General features: G+C 37.2%; 1 protein-coding gene across 3 annotated transcripts in view; it reads right to left on the minus strand.

The window, feature by feature from the left end:
• syt1a (synaptotagmin Ia) overlaps window positions 1-18,650 on the minus strand; it is a 286,593-nt gene extending 267,943 nt beyond the window's left edge. For 2 of the 3 annotated variants that reach the window (XM_056455587.1, XM_056455585.1), the window contains exon 1: window positions 18,398-18,650. The gene's annotated coding sequence lies outside the window, so the exon portion shown is untranslated. The remainder of the gene's footprint in view (window positions 1-18,397) is intronic. The other variant, XM_056455588.1, reaches the window with a different exon arrangement.
• Between the last annotated feature and the right edge of the window lie 5,420 nt (window positions 18,651-24,070).

Consider the following 24,070-nt stretch of genomic DNA (forward strand, 5'->3'; position numbering starts at 1 on the left):
TCCATTTAGCCAATTTCATTACTGTCAGCTCCGCCTTTAATTAAAAAATAAATCAACTATTACGGCTCAGAACAAAGTTGTGTGTTTTTTATGTTTGAGGATAGTAGCAGTGTAATAAATGGGATAAATTTAATTCAGATGGTTGTTATTGCAGAATAAAGCCCTTTGGAATTTTACAACAGCACTATGCTTAGCGGCGGACTGCTGATAAGCCTGCGTGGCTTTATTCTGCGATAACAGTACTTTATCCCCTACATAAACAATTTCAGATAAATGAGGCCTAAAAGTCTGAAAAACAAAACAAAACAATCTGTCGTTGTGCGATTTGTGTTAATCAGTCAGACTTGTTCTGTTCTTTTTCTTTGTACACAACCAACAGCAATTTGGGCCAGACTTTATTGACTGTCCAAAGTCTAGCTACACAAGACAATGTGGAGGTTGACCAAAAGTGGTGGGTGATGTTTTGTCAATAATGCTGCAAGCATCTATTGCTCAGCATGTTGAAGCTTGTACAGCACCTTGTGTTACACCACCAGGCTTTAGAATATCTTTGACATAAGCCAAAGCGAAACACATCAGAACAGCTGCCCAACCTGAGGCAATTTGGAGTCAGTGGGTGAGCTTGATATCCACCGGATCCGAGAAAGAGAGAGAGAGAGAGAGAAAAAAAAATGGGCCAGACGCAGTAAAATCTTGGTTGTGAAATGAAGATGTTGAAATATTGATCACAGAAGCCCTGCCTTTTAACTGTTGACCAAACAAAATCACCATTAAAGAGTCTCTGGAGCTTGCTTATTTTTTCCAATCACCTCTATAATACATACAATATCTGAATATCTTCTATTAATTTCCCATATAATCAAATTATTGCTACAGCACACGCACAATCAACTAAACCCAGATTTCCCTGCAGCTCTTGTGTGCCGAGTCGCCTGACAGTTGGGTGCCAACATGTGTGTCACGAGAGAGGAGAGTTTCAGTTGTCAGGTAGGAGCAGTATCTAGTGGCAGCAGTCCTTCACTGCAGCATCCTGCCTGCACTGAGTCTCTTCGATCACTGTTTAACTAGTGTTTGTTGTACAAAAAACTATTTGGCAAAAAAAGACTAAAAGAAAAGGAAAATGTTTAACAGTAAAACCATTACATTAAGGGAATATCTCACTAACATGCATCGTTTAGGGGCGGATGTGGTAAAACATTGTCCATTTAATAGCACTACAACAGTAACAAGTTGACGCAAAGTATTTTTAATCTAAACTATACAAGATGACTAGAAAAAATTTAAGTTATATTGTATTGTGCATATGGTCCTATAAATAAGCCGTTCTATGTGCTACATGTGTTAAGGTATGACCTGTTGGCATGTGTGTACAGGAGATGCAGGGTTATTGATTGAAAAGCCTGTTAATCTTTGAGTGGGACTTAGTGTGGTGGGTTTCTCATGACATTGAAGCTGTCCTTGACGAGACAGCTAAATGGAAACAGATTGGAATCCCTGCTCCGCACATGAGTGGCCCTTTAACACGCCGCTTATCGCTGGAGACTGAGGGACACTGCGTCCTGGCGTTTACGTCTTGCCCTACATTTATCATGGATGCAGTCTCTCTCTCAATCTCTTCTTACTTTTGCATACCTATTAATCCTCCTTTTCCGATAACTGTTATCACGTCAGAGCCCATTGATGGAGTTTTGCCAAATAGAATTGATATTGTATAATCACTTCTGTTGCATTGTCTATTCATCATCCTTTATGCTGTAGAAGATCGATCTCAGTCTTTTATGTTCTCAGAGGTTGACGGCTGAGGTAGATAAGCATTCAGTAAGAAGCAGTGCCAGTGAAACCTCCACAATGTGAAATTAAATGAGCAAGTGTGCCATGACAGATTATATTTCCCATGAGCATCAGTTCGGTAAGTATCATGATGAATGCACAACCCGTGTTAATGTCTTTCTTTGACAAAGTTAAAGGGAAGCCTGTTCGTGGGATGCCATCATTTGCAACTCTAAGGTTAAATATGCAACCACTTACCCTATTCTTTCTGACAAATCTCCCAGCATCCTCTTAATTTATCTTCACATCTTAACGTTCTTATTGTACTTATAAACAAAAGCAAATCCATCTTGCCATTTAACACCCCTCACATGGATTACACATGGTACATGAAACATCTGTTAGCTCATCCTCTCTGATGGCAGGGCTTTTATTCACTTGAAGATATGATGAGCACATTTGTCATTAATGATCTAAGGTTTTAATATTCATGCATGTGTAATGATCTTGCTTTTCATTAAGCTCAGTGCTATAGTAACTCTGCAGCGAGTGTATCATCGTTTAATCTGCATAACTAATTACGGTTAACAAAAATGATTGATTGTCTAGCAAAGTGTAAAAGGGACTGTTGTGGCCAATTTGCTGAGAAACAAGATGCTGTGCGTGTCTTTGTGTGTATGTGTGACTATGTACCCCATGCTGGGACACAAGAGAGCAAGGAACAGAAAGCAGTCGGTCCTGCTGAGATCACAACCTGACCTCTCATTCTCGCTGTCTCCATCAACCTTTCTCTTCCACTCTCAATTTTCTTGCCATATGCCTCAGTAAACTCGGGTAAAGGAAGAGAAATTGCAGTACCGTCTACTCTCATTTTGGCAGCTCATGATGCATCCATCCAACAAACGCATACAGTGCTTTGGAACAAACCCGCCTCTACACGGGATGTCTACTTTGACTTCTAGGAGGTTTTTTTTTTTTTACAGTGCAGTAGTGATTTACTCACTACACAAACTTTCATATTTTCACATATTTCACCACAAAGGTCTCAGTTTGTCTTACGCTCACCATCTGTATTAAAGGTAAAAACCTGGGATTTGTCATACACCTGCCAACCATCCAAACTACATTCATTTTGTTGTGGAAAATCCTTTATTCTTTTGATTTTCAAAACTACTTTACTCTGGTCGTATTGGGAGTTTTACGTTCACAGTTAGGTATAGTATAGTATGTGCTATGTTTAGAAAAAAAATGGCTACAGAAAAATTCTAAGAACAATATACATATTTATTGGGTAACAAACACCTGACCATACAACAGGCTTCAAACATATGACTGTAGATTTGCATGTTTTCTCATTAACTAAATAAAAGTAGGGTATTTTGAAAATTGTATGTTCAAATACAATGATAAAAAAATGGAGTAAAAGCTTAAACTTCCCCTTTTTCTATTTTACATCTCGACTCCACAGTCTCAAACAATCATGCAGACAATAATAATTAATATAAAACACATCTTAATTATTGAGCACTTTTAGAGTATTGATTACTTCTGTTTACATTATGCTTACATTATCAAGGAAACAATGCATTTATAATAACAATCAGTCCAGAGCATTCCGTTATTACTTATCAGCATCATCGTAGTGAATGAAACTTAACGGGAGAGAACATTCGGCTCTTCTCACTTAATTCAGCGGGAACAGTACATCGAGAAGAAAACGTTTCTTTGCAGACAGCAGGTAAACAGGATGAATAAATAGCGGGAGCGATCGGGTGCAGAATAACCCCCAGCAGGAGCGGGACTAAAGTAACAGAGCTGCGCAATCTATAGGCTGTATGAGTTCGTATGGGACACTTCTGGACACGGAACATTGATTCGCCTATTAATGACCACTGATCTAAGCTATCTTTGCGATGAAAAAAAAAATAGTAATTTATAAAAATACGATTTTACCTAGGTCCAATATTTAACAGCTGAAATGTAAGCAAGAAGTAGCAACAGTTCATTTCTTCCATATTGCAATATATGTCACGCACACAAACACACACATTAAATACAATAAAATAATACAATTGGTTTTATCCACTGGTTGTTGATTGGATGGAGGCAGATCTGCCAGGTTTATGATCCCTTTTGACATAAATATATAAAAAAAAAATAGACACAGACAGGCAGAGAGATAGATAGACAGACAAACAGATGGCATGGTTAAAAAAAGTAAAACTATGGAGAGATGAATTTAAGATGGATTTATCTAAAATAAAAAGACTGGAGATAATAAAAAGGTTAAATATCAATTGAGCTACATTAAAATGCAATTTGCTTTTAAAAGAATTTATGCAGACAATGACTTTGAACTGCTCCTCGTGTCATAAAACCAAAAATGCTTCACACAATAATGTACTTACAAATGTAACCCCAGCAGGCAAATGTGCACACCCACAAATAAACATTTGAAAAAGGCAGCTATAACACTCACTGCAACAGTTCAACCATAACTATTTTATGTGCAACATAAAAATCTTTTTTTTTCTTTGCACAGAGGGGTTTGTAAAAGACTAAATCACAACAATTGTCATGGCTAAAAGTAAACTCTTTCACTAGGGATACTTAAAATAGATGGAACGCAAAAATAACTATGCACAAACCACCTATAATGTGGGTCAAATTCCACCAGATTTTTGTTTTCCTCCAGAATGATGCACATTTCAGCGTTTTCAATAAAAAATATCTATATAAAGTAGAAAGGAGACAACATTCCATGATTCCATGTTTTATAACTGAAGAAATGCACTGAATAACCATTTAACTAAATCGACCTGTTGTTCTTCTACAACAGCTTTATAGCAGACTTTGTATTCATTTCATTTTTTAAAGCTGTCATTAGATATACATGGAGTATTTGAAGCTGTTTCCACATTATGATGTCAAAACGTAAGATCATGCCAGGCCATCCCCTGAGCAAATAATTTATCCTTTTTACTCCTGAGCATATCATTTATTTTGATTGCTTGACATTGCAGTCCACCGTTATCAATAAGGTTGGGTCCCGAAACCCGGTGCCATTATAGCACTGGTACCTTTGCAACCGGTATGTACCGTATCAAAACAGCATATGAATTTCAGTGCCTAATTTCGGTGCCACTGGTGCTGCGACAAGGACGTAAGAAGCATCAAGGGGTGGCATCAAAGGCACACATCAGTACGCATTGTCACACCATCTCTAAACATTTAATCCTAAACAACTTTGATGAATGCAGACAGGCGATGTCAGGCGTTTGTTCTGGTTGCTTAGGGAATGGACGCATGCATTACAGTGCTTTCGGTGAGCGAGAGCGACTCTCTTCAGATCAACATGCATGATCGCGTTAATCAAATTTGCTTAAACTAAGGGTTCTAAAACGTATTTTACAAGCAATGATTCTGACACTGCAACGTGAAGCAGATGCTTTACAAAAGTTGCGTGTAAGGGGGAAACACGTCAAACTTAATGACACATTTGCGAAATCCGGAGGGTTTTTTTTCTTTCTATTTAACGTGTGGTATCAAACTCCATTAAAAGAGCACTCTTCCACCAGTCCCCATGTCAACTCTGGCCCCCCTAAATTTGGACGCGTAGTTTTGTGTCAAAACGCCACGAAGAAGCGAGATCAGCCATCGGTGGCAGACTGCGGAGATATGACCGAGGCCTGTGTCTGTGCGTTCTAGGTGTCTCTCAGGCACCCACTCCCGCGCGCACTTGCTCTCTCTGTCAATGACTGCAGCGCGCATTAGCCCAGTTCCCCGCATTCGTCAGAGGGTGACGCCCAAATTGACACAGGTAATAGTGATTTTAACACTTTTAATATAGGAAGTCCTCGGCTATGCAGAGATCATAATTAATCAGAAATATAGTGTACATAGTTTTACGTTAGGAAATGCAGTATTGAATTTACAAACAGTCGGCAAGTACCAAAGAACAGATGTAACACAATCAAATGTAGTTATCAGTCACACTCATGTAAGTCATATTCAACTCGTTTAGTTTTGCCTTCATTTATTTTGATTTCCGTCTTCATCACATGATTTTTTTACATCACATTTTTAATCATAATAGTTTAACTAACTCATTTCTAATATCTACTTTTTTATCTTCCCCATGGTGACAGTCAGTGCATAACATTTTACTAGTTAAATATAACATATTATAAATGTTATATAAAACAGTTTCTCTGGTCTAGAACCACCACTGACTACAACATGTAAGACAGGATCATAAAAGGAACATTTAAAAAGCAACTCATGTAAACACCTTGATCATATTATTGTCTTATTCAGATTAAGGCAGATCATTAGATTACTGATAACCATGTAAACATAGACACAAGCCCCAACCCTAGAAAAAAGGAGTTCAGTATTTTGCTGACAGCCTTTCCACAGGTTAGTAGTAAGCTAATGTAATTTCATAATGCAAATCTTAAATTCATGCTAACCAACAAATTATATATTAATGTAATTCAAATATATTAAATATGAATTGATGTTTACTTTAAATTTAAATTATTTAAAAAGTTTTGTCAAACAAAAGATTTTTCTAGAGTCATCCACCATAATTTTGTGGCTCAAAAGTATCGGATAGGCACTGTTTTGGCACCGGTACCATTTTAAAAGTATCGAAGCACCGGTATCGAAATAACCCCAAACGATACCCATCCCTAGTTATCAATGTAACATATATTCAAACAAAGGTCTATGCATATGAAAAGTGGCACTGATTAATAAATGTTCAGCTGCACGTTGCTCAAGTCTATGTGTAAAACCCAACACAACGACACTGACAACACAGCTATGCACATGAAGGATGATCATCTGATTCTAAACAAGTGAACTGAAGCTGGCATTTGCTAACTGCAACCATAAAAAACACAGAAATTATATATTTAATTACAGTAATTGACAAAAGCATTGTCACCTATCCAAGTTTAAGGAACAACAATTAATAACCTGACTTCTAGTTGATCATTTGGAAAAGTGGCAAAAGGTCCATTTTTACGTTGAATCATCTGTTAAACTGCGTCCCAACATCATAAATACTGTAGAAGACCCACTGGAACCAGTCTTTTACACTGCTGCATCTTTTGAAGTTGGAATTCCATGTAAGGACACCTGTGAGCCTCTACAGTTAAATCTGGAAGTCACCATTGTTAGCTGTTTTGCAATGTGTATTCAAAAAATGGTGGGATGAGAACTGAGATGGCTTTATATTTTCTCGAAGGTGAGCACAGGTCAAGATCCGAGCTGGTTATGTATAGACTGGAACAAGATTTAAACATCCAATATGGCACATAAATACTCCATATAAAAATGTGCTGTTTTCATTTCAACTTACACAGCAAAAACTTCATTAAACAAAAACAATGTACAAAGCTCAAAATTTCATTCAATGCCACTTTTGTGTTATTGAGTCGACGGTACGAAGTATCGACAGTAAAAACTCTCCGATGTCCCGTAACCTACATGCAAGACATTTGGAACAGCTGACAGATTCGTCAATGGCCTTGCATTGTTACAAAAGCTAACTATTTGTCTATATTGTATTATTTTGTCTAGCATTTTAATTTTTATATTTATATTTCAATTTTTTATTTATATTTCAATTTTATATTTCTGCAATGAATATTTAACGCAAGGACCTGTGCTTTTTAGCTAAGCTTTTATTTGATTTGCTGTTAACTTGTTTGTTTATGCAAACTGAGGCAAAATGCAATCACATTTGAGACAAAGATGTTATGAACAGATCTAAAGTGTCATTAAACCCACAAAACACTCCTTAAATCCTCCAAGTTACTCATCTGTGAGAAAATAAGACATAATAAGTCATTGTTTTACAGCCACAAAACAAGCGTAGCACTCCCCATCACGACAGTTAATTTACAAAATTGTCATTGTAGTACAGAAAATAGGAAAGAGTCATCTAAGATTGTCGAGTGTGATTCAATCATTGGAGGGTAGCGTGGAGTTCAGCGTGGCATTAATCTCTCGCAGTCTTGTATTTTCTTCATTAGATAATCTTTGTGCCTGCCTCTCTTTTATAAATCATTACATTAGCCAATAATAGGACTGGCCTGGCTCCCCGCTGCAGAGAGCAGCCCGTTAGGCGAGTGGATAATGAGTGTTTTTACATGGGGCTGGGTGGACATGTTTTAGGGGAAGCCTCATTTTAGTCTCGGCGCGACGCAGCGTGTGCAGACAGTATTACGAGCGCTTCAAACAGTACGTCCTTCAGGGGAGCCCCAAATTTGTCAGCCGCTTAAACGAGCGAGAGACAAACAGAGAGACAAATAAAGAGAGAATCCGAGTGTGAGGCCGGTTGATGTGACTTTTTCGCGGTGAGAGCTGTGCCTTGGGCTAGTTGTAGCATATTATTATTCCAGCAATTGGGTCGCAAACAGTTTAGCTTTCGGTCCAAAAAGCACCAACTGACCACATGAAGCAAAACCAGTCTGCTTAGACAGAAGATTAAAAAGAGACAGCAGCATACGGCGCAGCAAGGGATGTAGAAAACAAACCGTTTTTAATGTTTACTTGAGTTTAATGTGGGCTGTCATTTGCAGTAGTTTACACCCGAAACCCAACAGCATACAGCGGGAATGAGCATGGTAAATCTTCATGGAGACGAGCAGGCAGGAGACTTGGTCGCCATAGCGACAGCAAGGATGTTTGCATGAGAGGAAGATCATGGCAGGCATTTAGAAAGAGGCGGACAGTGTGAATACCGTGCTCCTGTTATGATAAGGGTAAGTTTACACAACAATGTGAATCTAAAAATGAAGGACAATCATGTCACAACAATTTCTGTTCACAAAAATCAATGAAAACCAGAAAAAAATGCTTTAATATTCATGCCAAGCCAGTAGTTGGCAATGTCCTTTCACGTCAGCTACTGTTGTTTTGGTTGTCACATGCTCCAGCATGCCTACATTGAAAATGTCTGAAATTAGTTTTAACAATATAGCATAAACAATATACATATTGGAAAATGCATAAAAAAGTTTTTAGCTTGTTGATAAATGGTGTTGATGAAGATTATGTGTTATTATTTATATAACTGGCCTCATGCAACTAAAACACATACTATTATGGCTTTGCATTTTTTTTAAAGAACTGTCAGGGTTCAACGCTAAGGATTTTTTCTACTGGCCCGACAATTTTCACTGGCCTCACCAAAAAAAAAAAAGTTAACAGCAATTTCTTGGCCACATATTTTAAATGTGTCAAAAATAATTTCTGCAAATCTAGAATTTAAATGTAGAATTTAAAAATGTTAATAAACGTATAATGAGCAAAATTAAAGTGTTATGCAAACAAAAAAGAGCAGTAAAGAAAATGTGCAGGTATTTTATTGCAGTTCTAAATTATTTAACAAAATGTGGCTGACTTGCCAAACTGATGGCAAACTGTGCAAAACATCACTTCACTTTTTTCCGGTCGTGTTGAACCCACATAAGACATTTAAGTTCTTGCTTCCAAGACATTAGAAACAGACATTTTCTTTTAGCGTCATAATTTGATGTTGCCACCTCTTTGCTGTACTAGTTGGTACCAGGTTGCGGAAAAAATAACATGCTCACAACATCCAATCACATAAGAGGTACCAAAAAACAAGAAGGGGTTCACGACATCCCCATAAATGTAGCATTTAAAGGCTTAAAAGCACAAACTGTTTCTCGATTCTAAGACTGTATTTGCACGCAATTGAGAAATAGTCGCTGGCAAATGAAACTTCAGTGACAAGGCCAGTCAGGGCAGTAACAATCTTGTCTACTGTCCCGAGCATTTCGCACACTGGCCCAGGGCCATCGGGCAGTCCTTAAGCCCCATTCACACAGGGCGTCAGCTTCTACGCTTCCCATTCCCTTTGAATGGGTGATGTCAGGTGTTGCCGAACTGCATTGTGGATCTGTTGGTGCCGCTTCAGAGGCATTGCTCGCTGCAGAAGTAGGGATTTTCTCAACTTTTCAAGCACCGATGGAAGCGTCAGCCAATCAGATCGCTATATGCAAATACACCAGCTCAGACAGGGGCCTTTTGCTGACAAATTTCATTGGCTGACGGTGCTATGACGATCGCGTCAGCCCCAACTTCAGACACGCCCCTCTGTCAAGCATTGACGCTGAAGCCCCGTGTGAATGGGGCGTTATTCTTGAACCCTGATTGTTATTTAAAATATTTTCAACTGTCAAATAAAACAAATATAGATATAAAAGTAAAGTAACACAAAATTATTAGGACTTTTGTCATTTATTCAAAATATATGTTTAATTATTATTCAATATATATATACAAATGGGGGTCAGGTTAACAACCAAAAGACAGAAAAGAATAACCTTTTGGTAATGTTTTGGCAGCATTTATTTATTGATGTGGGTTACATTTCTGGTTATACGCCTTTCTTTTCATCTTAAAAGATTGAAAAGGAGTTCAAACACAATCAGAGTGCACATGTGGACTCAGTGCAGCCAGGTAGGGGGGCTCACAATTGTAATAAAAGGCAGTGGGATCTGTTCAATATAAGGGCAAAGGCAATAACTAGTTCACACTAGAAGAAAACTACAGCTTCTTCAAAAATCACACACCCACACACGCTTTTGTTTGACTCATATTTCTGATCACAGTCAAGAGAGTTTGTACATAGTGCTTCCTCCACTACTTTTTAAAATCTCCAATGGCACAGCAAAAGAAAATACATTTTACCAGAGTTGTGAGCTTCTGAATAGAATATGATGAGATAAAATGACTGCATACTGTGAAATAATGTCAAGACATCATGTCTTACTTTTGCATTGTCTTATCTTGCTGAGCTCAAAAACAATCATGCGGTGCTACGAGTACAGGCCATTTCACAATCAAATGAGCCATTTCTTTAAACAGTTCAGTCCAAAAAACAGTTGAATCTACTGATTTTTTTCACTGAACCCCCAAATTTTAAAACAATCTACCAATGTTGATGAACTAATAATAAACAAAAACTCAATAAAATCAGCATCACTTGTTGGCATGCATTGCAAATCATGTGTAGTAAAATGTACATGTGTGTATTAAATGGTAATAATCAGCTCTAGTCTCATACTGGTCAAAAATGGACTCATAAAATGTAACCACTGTTCTCTCAAGACCATTAACTCAAACAGAGCTGTAAGACCCTTAGACATCATAACATGCACATTGTAAAATGCATCGTGGGATACTGTAATTTCCCCCTAATGGTACATGAGCAGCGAGTAACTATAGCACAGCTGCATTTTTCTTGCTCTCCTCCTTCCTCCCTTATTAGATTCATAAAACATTCAAAATGTCCTCCAGTCCACCTTTGTGGCAGAGTCTGCCCTTTAGTAATAATTAATCCCCCCTGACTCTGACACACTCACCTTCAAGCAGTGGTGTGGGAGCAGGGGGCGTCAGCGGGGCGTCTATACGGCTATGGGTTTATCTGCAGTAATGCGTGACATATAGAGTGCTAAAATCAGCTGCTGCTTAAAGCATGTGAAATCTGTAAATGGATATGAAAATGTTGTGGAGGAAGCAATTTCCTATGCGAAATTTCTCGAGGGAGAAAGAAAAATATTCTACTTATAACAACCACACCCCCCAATTTGCCCAAACACCTAATATCTTCTGAGATCTTGGGACGACAGATATTCTGAGCTCGTATGGCAAATGAACAGCAGCATGTGAAATTAAAGAGAGATTCTGCATTATGATTTGTGGATTTTCCCTCTGTTTCTGGGTTGTGACACCTGAAGGACAAATTGATGACTCACAGCCCTGTTTTCACCCAAATGTTATGCTGATGCATATTAGCTCTGACTTGTGTGAAAGCATTCAATTATTCTTAATTGTCACTAGAGCGCATTCACGCTGAATTGTTGTGGCTAATACTGAAGTGAGACAAGTCATACATAAGGAGAATTTATAAAGCCCTTCTTAAATTACTGGTTGTAACATTTTTCAATAACAATCTTTCTGAACTGTAAAATCGTGCTGATGGAAGTGACCTAATTTTACATACAGTGTGACTGCTTTGCTTTTGGTTTGTAAAATGTAGGAGTGATATCTATTTGTTACTTGTAATATAATAATCAAATAACATAGTACTCGAATTTTATCATTAAATTATTTATTTATGTTTGTTTTGTGCAGGGTGACATGATGTCTCAGTGGTTAGCACTGTCACCTCACAGCAAGAAGGTCGCTGGTTCGAGTCCTGACTGGGTCAGTTGGCATTTCTGTGTAGAGTTTGCATGTTCTCCCTGTGTTCGCATGTGTTTGACATGCGCTATACAGTACATGAATTGAATAAACTAAATTGACTGTAGTGTATGCATGTATATGTGAGAGTGTATCCAGCCTGATCTCACAGGAAAACGTAAGTATTTTATGTTTTGTCAGTTTAGTGGCTAATTTGTACGAATTCGTACGAGTTCAGTCGTACGAAATTGTACGATTTTAAAAAGGAGGCGTGGCACCTAACCCCACCCCTCAACCCAACCGCCATTGGGGGATGAGCAAATCGTACTAAATTGTACGAATTAGATCGTACGAATTCATACGAATTAACCACTAAATCAAAAAGTTACGAATTGCTGTGAGATTGTGTTGGTGTATCAGTGTTTCTCAGTACTGGGTTGTAGCTGGAGGAGAATCCGCTGTGTAAAACATATGCTGGATTAAGTAGGTGGTTCATTCCACTGTGGCGACCCCTAATAAATAAAGGGACTATGGGGAAATGGGAAAAATGAGTGAATGAATGTGTTCATTAAAACACAACATTAAAGTATTATTTTGATTACTTAGTTTTACATTTGTGTCCATGTTACAGTCAATTTCTTGAGGGGGATTTGTTTAAAGCCAAAACCCCTTTTTTCTCTCTGTTTTTATCAAGTCTATATTGATCATGTAATCCTAGCATTATCAGTGCATCCACTGCGATCACAAAGGCCATATCCCTCTAAAGCCAGATAAAGGCAGGGTGTTGACCATAAGCACGGGTATACAAATGCAGCTAATATGTTGTTGTTATTTAGAGCAATTATATCTTAATTACAAATTAGCAACTATTAAGTTATTTAATGCATACTACTACAGGCTGCGCAGTAAGAGCACAGTGCTGTTTAAACAGATATGCTCATGTTCAGAAGACATCTGAATGAAACAGATCACAATCTCCAGAAACATTTTTCAAAACTTGCAGGTTTTAAAAACACTGAAAAACGACAATGGAAAATAATTCTATATCTGCTCACTGCATGATAAAGAAACTTACAAATTTCACAAATGAAACTCATCCCTAAGTCTACCAATGATTACAACATGATTGCTAACAGTTTTGCAGGCCAGTGACATGCTCACATTCAATAATATGCAACATATGCAGTTGAAGACAAGTTTATTAGCCAAAAAATGATCATTTGAACAGTTTTTCAAATACGTCTCAACTGAGAGAAGAAGCCTTTTAAACACATTTTAACATACAGTAATAGTTTTAATAACTATTTGCTAATTAACTAGCTAATTTCTAATTATACAAAATATTTCACTAGTTATTTAGCAAGATACTGGTATTTAGAATAAGGTGCAATTAAAAGTTAATTACTAGTCAATTAGGTTAATTAGGCAAGTCATTGGACAACAGTGGTGGTTTGTTCTGTAGCCAATCCATAACAGGGGGTGGGCTAATAATAATGTCATGGGCTAATAATAATGACCGTAGCCATTTTAAAATGTTCAATTGTTCCTATTATTAATATTATTCTAGCCAGACTAAAAGAGAGAAGACTTTCTGAAGAAGAAATGTATAACAGAAAACTTAAATTTGCTCAAAAATGCTCAAATTTTTTCTTGCTCTGTTAAAAAGCACTTGGGAAATATTTGAAAAACAATTAAAATCTCACAGGAGGGCTTTTGTATGCTGGCTTATGTCTATGTAACATCCATTCAATGGTTAAATATACTGTACCACAACAATGTAACGTCTGAATGCATTTTCATTTTGGAGCTCATTTTCTATTTTATTCATTATTTGCTTAATTAATAAGCATATATGGTAATGTAATTAACTCAATGACACTTAATCAGTTATCAGTCCTAAAAAAATATTGTTTATAGATGCATTAAACAGCTAGAGGGTCTGGGTAGTGTGCGATAGTTAAATCCACCACAGAAAACTCTTGGCTCCGTATAGTAGTCATCAGGGCCCAAGGTGAGGTTTCACCACCTGATTGCCCCCTTGTGCACTGATTAAAGAGGAGTCATTACATCACTTCCTCTAACTACATGCATATGTAACCACCATGGCAACACAGGCTTAGCAAACGCTATGGAACGGGATCTGCTCAGCACCATCTGTGTGTGTGTGTATGTGTGTGTGTGTGCGCGCGCGCGTGCATGTGCCAGGGCTGTGTTATGGAGTCAGAAGGCTGGCTACATTCTCTAAGGACCTCTCCTCCGTTGCTTAGCAATATGTGGAACAGTGAGCAGCCCCAATAAGGCTATTTCATCTACTGTATTTCCCTAGCAAAAATAAAAGAAGATTTAAGAATAGCTTTTTAGCAATCACTTAATAAAAAGGTATGGTACTGTATGTTCCCACCGTTTGCAACAAAAAACTAAACACATTTTAGGCTGATATTATGAAAATATTATTTTATCACACATATTAGCAGTAGACTATTGATGTTTTTGTTTTTTTACAGTCAGAATATACATATACTGTATGCATATACATATTGCGTGCAATACAGTACAATAGCAATAACATACAGCAATGGAATAAAAGTAAGGACTTGAATTTCTGTTTCCCGAATGTGCACAAAATGTGTTTTGAGGATGATACTAATATTTAAAATTTTTAATTTGCTCTTATTAAAAATCAGGGTTATAATCTAAATTTAAATAAGTACCATGTTGTAGGGCTGCACTATACATTGTTTGAGCATCGATATCGCAATGTGTACCTTCGCAATAGTCACATCGCAAGCATACGCAATGTTGAGTCTGGTTTAATTTGATCATTTCTCAAGTGTTTTTTTGAGACCTGTGACTGTATGGGCATTTAAAAAGCATTCAGGCCTAAGAATTTGTACTGTTAATTTGTACCGTTTTAACTTTGACAAATTAATAACGATACATTCTATTAAATCGTTTATAAAAGAAGATTATGCAGTATTAATTTACATTTGATTATTCAATTACTGTACACCTAAATACGGTTCGACTCCTCTGAAAACAAAACGCTGTTTATTTAATTAGTATCTTGTTCTTTATTGAATTTATCTGTGCTTGTTGATTGTTTCTTATATTTTATGCATATGCACTCCCCTACAGAATCATGCCAATTAATCTAAAATGATAAATTCTTTCCAAATAATTATTCAACACAACTAGTGAAATTGTATTCATGTTGCAATATATATTGCAGATTTTAAAAATATCGCAATGTTAGATTTTTCCAATATTGTGCAGTCCCACCATGTTGTCTAAAAAATTTATAGAAAATATTTTTTAAATATATGTTATTATCATAATTAAATATTGTCCTTTTGTGTTTGAGCATTAAGAGAATTTTATTTTAAATTGTGATGAAATGCCATCTGTGGTTTGAAGAACAACAAAAAAAAGTTTTACTCAAACACGTGTATAAATTGTAAATCCAGAGAAACTCTTAATTTCAAAGTTTTTTCCCTATATCTGTAATGATGAAAATAGCTCTACAAAGCTCAATATTATAAGGGGGAAGCACTTTCAGTTTTGTCGCTTTCCTGCTGACCTTGAGGAACATTTCTGTTGTCTGATACATCAAACGATATTTATTCAACAGCATTTCCCACAAGTCCTTGCTGCTTGTGATACATATGACCCCTACTGCTTGCCTGTTCAAACACAGGGTTGTGTTTAGTTATCCATCTCAGTCACTGACTGAAGAATTACTGACTTACAGTTGGTGTGTGTCCGAAAAAGAAACTGCTAGGTGGCATTGTACAATCCAATAGTGTAATGGATATAAATTACAACATCTCCTTAAAGCCTAGATAGTTTAATCTTGTCGCTGGAAGTTCGATTGCAGATGAGATCACCTTCAATTTTCCATGTTTGTAATATATTATTGGTTTGTACTCTGTTCCTGTTACTCAAACCAACAGTGAGTGTCATTTAGATGGTGTCTGTGCCTGCTGTGGTGCAACGCAATGAGAACATAGCGCTCCGTTATTGCTCACATTTATCATGGCTGCCCGAGACTCTTCACAGAGCATGTCAGTGATCCGTACACTTTCCTCGTCCAGGTATCTGCAGCCAAGCAGCCAGCTGTCCAAGGTCAAATCATAATAGAGCCGCTATTTTTATCTGCTGGCTGCTATTACTCTTAACAACAGCTTTTTGGCTTCCACAGACGCACACACATGCTCACGTTTAATTCTCTACCATCCATTTCAACACACGAGGGAAGGTGTGTAGGTGAATGACAAATAAAAATTACCTTGGTGATTGATCCTAATCTTACAGACTGACATTGAAGCCTTCCAGAAATAACCTATGGGCAATCGGCAGTAGAAGAGATGGTTAACTCAACCTTTCGGCAATGCCAGGCTTGTAAATCTCACCTCATTAATGGATATTTAACAAGGCTGATAATGCACAATGTTGCCCTTGGCAACTGCAGGGGGCGTGACATATTTTAGACAACATCTGCCACCCCATATTGCCCAGGTACACAGGTACAATCCACATGCTGGTGGATTGTATTGCTTTTGGATGTCAGAAACCTTTTGTCAGGTAATACCTTTTTAAGACCCTTGGGAAAATGGATTTTCAAGCCAACTGTGTCTTTCAGTTGAACATTATTATCAGAGGGATGAAACTCAATGCCATAACAAACTTCATTTGCAGACAAATTCAAGTTCACAATTATTGATTATAACAAAATGTTGGTCATCGTTTGCAAGTAATCTGCACCAAAATGTGTAAAACTAAATAATAATTTAGGTTGATGATCATTAATTTTATTCAAAACAAATTTACAAATTCAAATCTAGATAGGGATTTATTTTAACAAGCTTCTTATCTTCAGCAATTTGTATTTACAGATTTATTGTGGATGCTCCTTAATGACTCAATTATTTTAAATCAATGTGCACACATTATTTTGAAGTAATGCACACTATTTTTTTTTTGTATTATTACATATTACTTTAATCCAAAAAGACAACTTTGTTTAAAAAATGGCACTAAGTCGGTGCCTATGGCGTAGTGGAAAGTGCACCGACACATGCACTCCGGTGTTCGCGGCGACCCGAGTTTGATTCCCGCCTTGAGGTCCTATGCCGATACTTCCCCTCTCTCTGCTCCCACACTTTCCTGTCAATTCTATCTACTGTCCTGTCAAAATAAAGGTGAAAACCCCTAAAAAATAATTCAAAAAAAAAATATGGCACTGAAAGTAGTTTAGATAATAGTATACTCCATGACTAACAAAAGTTCTACATAAATAGCTTAGACAAAACTGGGACATGCACAACTTGCATCTTTATGTAAATTAGATTGCTTATTTTCAGAAGTTTTTCCAGCTACCGCTTTGGTTTCGCCAAGCAACTGTTTTACCACAGCTCCTCAAGCACTAATATATTCTAGAGGAGAATCTGCACAGCTGAATTGGATAAGCCTGAGGCTACAGCCGAGCAATCCCTGCTCCTCACTCTCACTAGGCGTGCATAGCAACTGCTGATCTGCCCAACAGAGATATGAGGTAATGACAGGCACATTTGTTGGTGTGGGCAGCAGCTAGCTACAATAGCTCAAGTCTTTACAAAGTCCTTACAAATTCATTCTCAGTTCAACAATTGCACACAAAAAGAGTTGAGGAGAAAGCTCAAGTAGAGTCTCGAGATTCACACAGTATAGACGAACCTACTTTCTCTTTAGCTGCCACTCTAGGTTGACAGAGACAGTATCCGTCTCAATATACGCTAGCAGTCGTGACTCTCAGAGCAGAACAAATAATGGTTTCGACAGGAAAAAAAGCTCTTTTACTGAGGGAATTATCTGCCATTCCGGAATAATTTCCTCCACTATCCACCGCCACAGATAAACCCATCACACATGAAGGACAGAGAGAGAAAAGGAGAAGAGAGCATCTATCAGATACGGAGGACTGTGGTGGGATTAGTTTCCCAGGGATGAATACAGCTTCTCAGCTTCCATCTCCCCTCCCTTCCAACCTCAGCCATCCACCCGCACAAACACTCCCACACACAAACCTACATGTACGAAAACATCTCCAATCTCCAGCTACAAATGTGTAAATCATTTTCTGTTACTTGGATAAGCAGATCTCAGCTAAGCGTGGCAGTAGATGATGGGTTTCTCACAGGAACCATCCAACCAGTAAACTATCACCTTTCCCGGCTGGCCAGAAAGAGGATGGAAATGGTGCCAAAAGCAGCGTTGGCGTGAAAACAAATGCCACGCTGTAGGGGCGGGCATTGATGATGGCACACTCTACTCTGACCCAGTGTAGGGTTCTTTCAGATTCGCATCTAACCCAAAGAAAACCAGTAACACCTGGAACTTCAGAGAGAGAAATAACAGTGCCTACCTGTATATAGCGTGCTGTTATCTCCTGCTTCAGCTGGGAGGAAGTGAAGTACAGATCATATGCAGGAGAGAGGGAGTCACAGAGAGATGGAGAGGAGGAGTCTTGTCTGGTAGAGGTGGAGAGAGCCGGAGTGAGAGAGAGCAAGAGAGCTGCTGTTGTCGCTATTCTCTGCTGAGCCTGTAGGGAGTAGTGTGCATGGCAATGTGCTATCCCTCTTAAAAACCAGACCGTGCATGCAACCAGTCCTGAATTAGAGAGAGAGGGAGGAAGAGAGAAAGAGACTCTTGGCTGTTTAACCATGCACCGTCACGAGGCACTTCCTTCGGAATCCCTCCAGTGAGAGTGGCACAGCATCACTGAGTCCTTGGCTGCGATTGGCTATTGTGAATGATGATGCAGTCAGCAGGCGATGGTTCTGGCAGCATTCAACTAAGATGACCCTCTCAGCTAGTATTAGCATCCTCATACATCCTAAGCAAAGAGTGGAGGCAGGGCAAGGACAAGCAAGGACGTTTACGAACGCCTCTTGGGAGTGTGTTCATGTACTCTCAGAGGTTAGAAGCTGGATGGCGCACATGGCAAGTCCTGGCATGGTGACTTGTAGACGTTTGTGTGCACATGAAGACAAACAAGTCTCAGAAGTACGTCTAGGTGTAGAGGTTGTGATTTCCCCAGAGAGAGTTCCATCAATAGCAAAGTTGGCTCACTGTTAAGGAAAGACAGGTGCTAATTAATGGGGTGAAGCCTGGATAACGTGACCTCCCATCTTGAAGAAGGATGCTTGCAGAATGATTATTATCTGGTTTAATGTTCATTTATTTCTAAATCGCATGGATCCAAACCTCAGACAAAGATAATAATGGTTCCCAATAGCTTTCCTGATGTGTCCTTTGTGGACATCATTGTTGGTGTGAGCGGAGTTTGACAATTTCACAGTAAAAGGTCTTGACTTCTAAAGGCCAGCTTGTTGCATAAGAACAAAGATGTGAAAATATGGCTAAATGACTCATCTCTTTTGCTAAAAATTAAATGTCAGACTGTTCATGCAAATGCTATTTGTAAGATGCAAAATGCTCTTGCAATGTAGAAAATGTGGCAAGAAAAAAAAAAATGAGTTAAAGATTTAAAATAAATAAATGAAAAAGGTTATAGGAAACTAAGTCAAAATGCCCTTAATTTTAATTAAGTCAGTCAAACTCAATAATTCTATATATTTATAATTTATAGTTGTGTGAAATTGTTTGCTTACAGATTTTTTCGAATGTTTGTCACACTTTATCAAACAAATTAAAATATTATATGCTTATCAAAATCGCTTAATTGCAGTTGTTGCTTCTAAGGGTTGCCAAACACTATTTTTACACAGACCTATGTAGTTTTGTATTTTGTTTTCCATTAATGATAAAAAACATAACAACTATGTGATGTTTACATCTGTTATCTTTGACTAATATTTAAATTTGTTAGATGATCTAAAACATTAAAGTAGGGATGTCCCAATCAGGTTTTTTTGCCCTCGAGCCTGAGTTAGAGTCATTTGATTTTGAGCATCTGCCGATACCGAAACCCGATCCGATACTTCTATAATACGTAAAAAAAGAATAAAGAAGAGCGAGGAAATTTGTTTTATAAAATTCACTATTTTAACATTCAACAACTCAGTTAACAAACAGAGCACTTCTGTGAGGTAGCTTGAAAAATAAAGTAATAAATAACATCAATTCTTCACTTTGGACTTCAGTGCAATAGTAAATATAAAAAGAATCTAATATAAAAACGAACAGCACCTTAACTTAAAACACCCGGCAGGCAATCCCAAGTTTACATATCTTACAGTTTCATATGGCAATGTTGTCATCCTCGACTTTATAATACCGCACGCATTGCTGTTTCTGTGTGAAGTCAAGAAAGAGGTTTAACTCTGTGCCACCGCATAACTATAGATATGTTAAAAAATAATGAGAATATATATCTATATATATTCGATCCTGATCGGGAGGTAATGCCCGATTCCGTCTGAAACCACAAGATCAGGCCTGATTTCGGATCACATGATTGGATCCAGACATCCCTGATTTACAGTGTGACACTTGATTTCACTTTGTGTGTATGTATATATACACTGTTCTTTTCAACTGAACTTTACCTAATTGAATTAATATAACTGTACGAATGGAATACTTGTCTTTATAATAAAAGTTAATTAAACAGAGAATTGTTTGATCCTTTTCAAAGAAGCTCCCTTAAAAAAACAATTATATATATATATACACATTTTATGCAAAAGTTGAACAACCACTACAGCAAAATGAAAGTATGTCTTCTAATTAAGTGAAGCTACATTACATTTTGATATCTGATATATTAATATAATATGCACAAATCTGTTGTTTGTTAAGTGCCATAATTTCAATGTCCACTCATGACAGCCTCATAGTCAAATGCTCAGTTGAACAACTGGTCATGAATAATGCAATTCCCAGATCTACTGTGATTGTATCAATCTTACTCAACACTGACATTCACCCTTATAATGATGTCATTCCCAAATGATCTTTCTTCTTTCACCGTGTCCAAATTGACACGGTACAAAAAAAAACACACCATTAGAACAAGTCCAATCTTTCTGCCAGTTCACATCGATGAAATTATGTGCCTCATTCCTTTTCTTAGAAAAACCTAAAAATGAATGGCTGTGAAGTGATGTGACACATTGATCCTTTATGTATCCAAGTGAATCACCATGGAAACCCTGTCAAATTTAACCCTCTTCATACACAGGGAGTGGTCGGGATGAAAAAGTGTTAATTGCTTGGATACTTCAAAGCCTTAATGACACCCTTATAACCCCAAGCGAACAACTGAATAGTGAATGTTTTTCATCATCTGCATTCTGCTGTGAATGCACCTGCTGCAGTCTCTTAAGAGATCCACCAGTGTTTGCTGTTCTGCAAATGCTCTTATCAAAGAGTGACCATCAAAGTACAAAGTCATTGCTTGTGTCTGCATACAGACTCTTACCTTGAGATAACCTGACTCACACACTCACTTCTAGTTCTGCAAAGCAAGCACAAATCAGCATTTTTTAAAGAAAACATGCAAATTTTGTACCCAGTCAGTATATGCATCTTTGAGCGCAACAGAAATAAAAGATCATGCATTATTGATGCAGTAATTTAATGTGCACTTAAGCTGTCTAGAATATTAATTATATTCATAATGGTTTAGTTTGAATTGGTATGCACTGTGCTGCAAGTGGCTGTGACTGCATCTGTGCACATTGCAGTACTGCCAGCAGTACTTTTAGGTTCTGAGCCCTTAGATGCATTTCAGCAATCTAGGGGATTTGTGAGAAAATAAAAGAGCTCCTTTTCATTTCAAGAGACCAGGATTTGATTTAGAGTGACCGGCACAGGCCATATATATACATATACATACATGTGTCTGTGCCAGTCATTCTCTACATCAAATCCTGGTCACTTGGAGATCTATATATACATTCACATATATATACTAATAGAAATAAAATACAAAATTTATAATAAATAATATTCTTTATCTTTAATAAATAATCATCAGTTTAAATATTTAGCCGTTTTTAATAGTCACCCAAGTTATATTTAATAGGTTTATTACTTTGTACTTCAATGTCGCGACTTCAATGTCGCAGCTAGAGGACGCGTCTTACTCGGTTACTTCTCGTGTCCATGGATTATAACTTTTCCTGTAATTTATTCCACATGATAAATAAACTACTAGTCAGTCAACAGTTCGAACTGTAAAATACTAAGTCCAGACGAATTGAGTAGTCTAATATACTTTAACATTCCACCCTGAAAAAATAACATAGCAAAACATAGCTAAAAGGTTCCTCACTTCCTTCTCATTCCTTTTCCTTTTTATTAATTAGAAAAAAATATTAGTAATATCATCTAAACGTATGAACCTTCAGGAATTACATTTCAGGTGCTAGGCTGTAGCACTGAATAAATGACATAAGGACAGATGACTTGTAGAGGATAATAACAAATGTGCGTCCTGCAGCTGGATTTATAATGTACATAGAGCAGCGTGGTCGTGATGTGCACATTATAGGACTCCACAATATCATTATGTTATATACGCAGTAGCCTAGGTAGGTCTATTACCTCTCTGAAAGACAATTGGAATGAAGCAGTTACTGATCCTTCTTGTGCACCATGATAAAAACTGAAGGGGAAAACGGATTTAAGCTAATTTCAAGGGTTGCCCCATTGAGCTTGGAAAATACAGAAACCCGTATTCATACAGAAGAATCCTATCCCTGCCGAAAGTATGTCAGTGATTACACTGTATGAATGTTATACAGAACAGTTTTTTACTGACTAGTTTGAGTGTTTACTGACTGATTACTAACTTGTTCTTTGAACTATGCAGAACCACTCCTTATGGGGAGTGTCTTGCTAATTGGCTATAATTTCCACCTGTTTGTCTATTCCTGTTGCAAAACCGCAAGTGAAATTTGATTGTGTGATTGTCAATCGGTATTGCATCCTAAATGGGCAGTTTGATTTCCCAAAAGTGTGATTGACTTGGAGTTACATTGTGTTGTTTAAGTGTTCCCTTATTTTTTTGAGCAGTGTATTTTGGTAGCCTATTTGAACTTTGTACATTTGTACTGTATTGGATGTGTTGCATTCAATGAAAATATTTTGTTTTGAATATAATTTTGTTTAGTTGTTTTTTGTGGTAATAAACATGCTTTAAAAACTACACTGTATGTATTTGGTATTTTTTAAGGAAGATGTCTACAATACATGGTGATAACGCACAGCCCATAGGCTGCAAATATTAAGCAAACATAGTAATAAATTCTTTAGTGTCTTAAATAACGTGAGATAGAAGGATGTTCAATTCCTAAATCCTTTATTTTAAATTAGAATATGATAAAAATCTAAAAATATGCAAACAAATCAATAAATTAAACAGCTTGTAACAGCATTCGTTATAACACACAGGACAAGCCACGTTTAATAAAAGCGAATGAAATGTCTGTCATACTGAAGGGATGCTCATTTTGGTTAATTTACATACATACATACATACATACCTTTAATTTGTATGTCAAATTAGGGGATGCACCGTACCATTTTTGGAACCGATCGATCTCGATCCCAAAATTCTGAGTTATGCCCGATACAGATCCGATCCCAATACTGTGCTGTTTTTTTTAATTAATATTATTATTAACAAAAATACAGTTTCTAGTTCTGGTGATAAACTCAAATATATATCTTCTTCAGTAAAATAACAGTATATGACAGATGTCACAATCTAATTAACATGCTTGCTATAAACTAGGGGCTATGTTATTTTAGTATTAATTATGACATTGATCTGATCTCTTGTGGTCTAGCTTATGTTTCTTTTTATTATTAAGATTTTCTGTAAATCTGTAATAGGCTAACCACTATGACTACCCTAATCGTTAGTAAAATAATCAACCTTTTAGCAAAGCCGATATTTTCCTGCGGTTTGAAGCAGACTAAACTAACCGTTTGAGGCCAGTTTTACTTAATAAAGTTCAAAACAAGGTCCGCTATAGGGCTATACTTCAGCGCACAAACTGACAAATAGGTCTGTTAAATAAAATATTAATATATAAAATTACAGTGAAATATTCACAGTTTCAGA

Source organism: Danio aesculapii, chromosome 4 (assembly GCF_903798145.1).
Source record: "Danio aesculapii chromosome 4, fDanAes4.1, whole genome shotgun sequence".
Taxonomy (NCBI): Eukaryota; Metazoa; Chordata; class Actinopteri; order Cypriniformes; family Danionidae; genus Danio; species Danio aesculapii.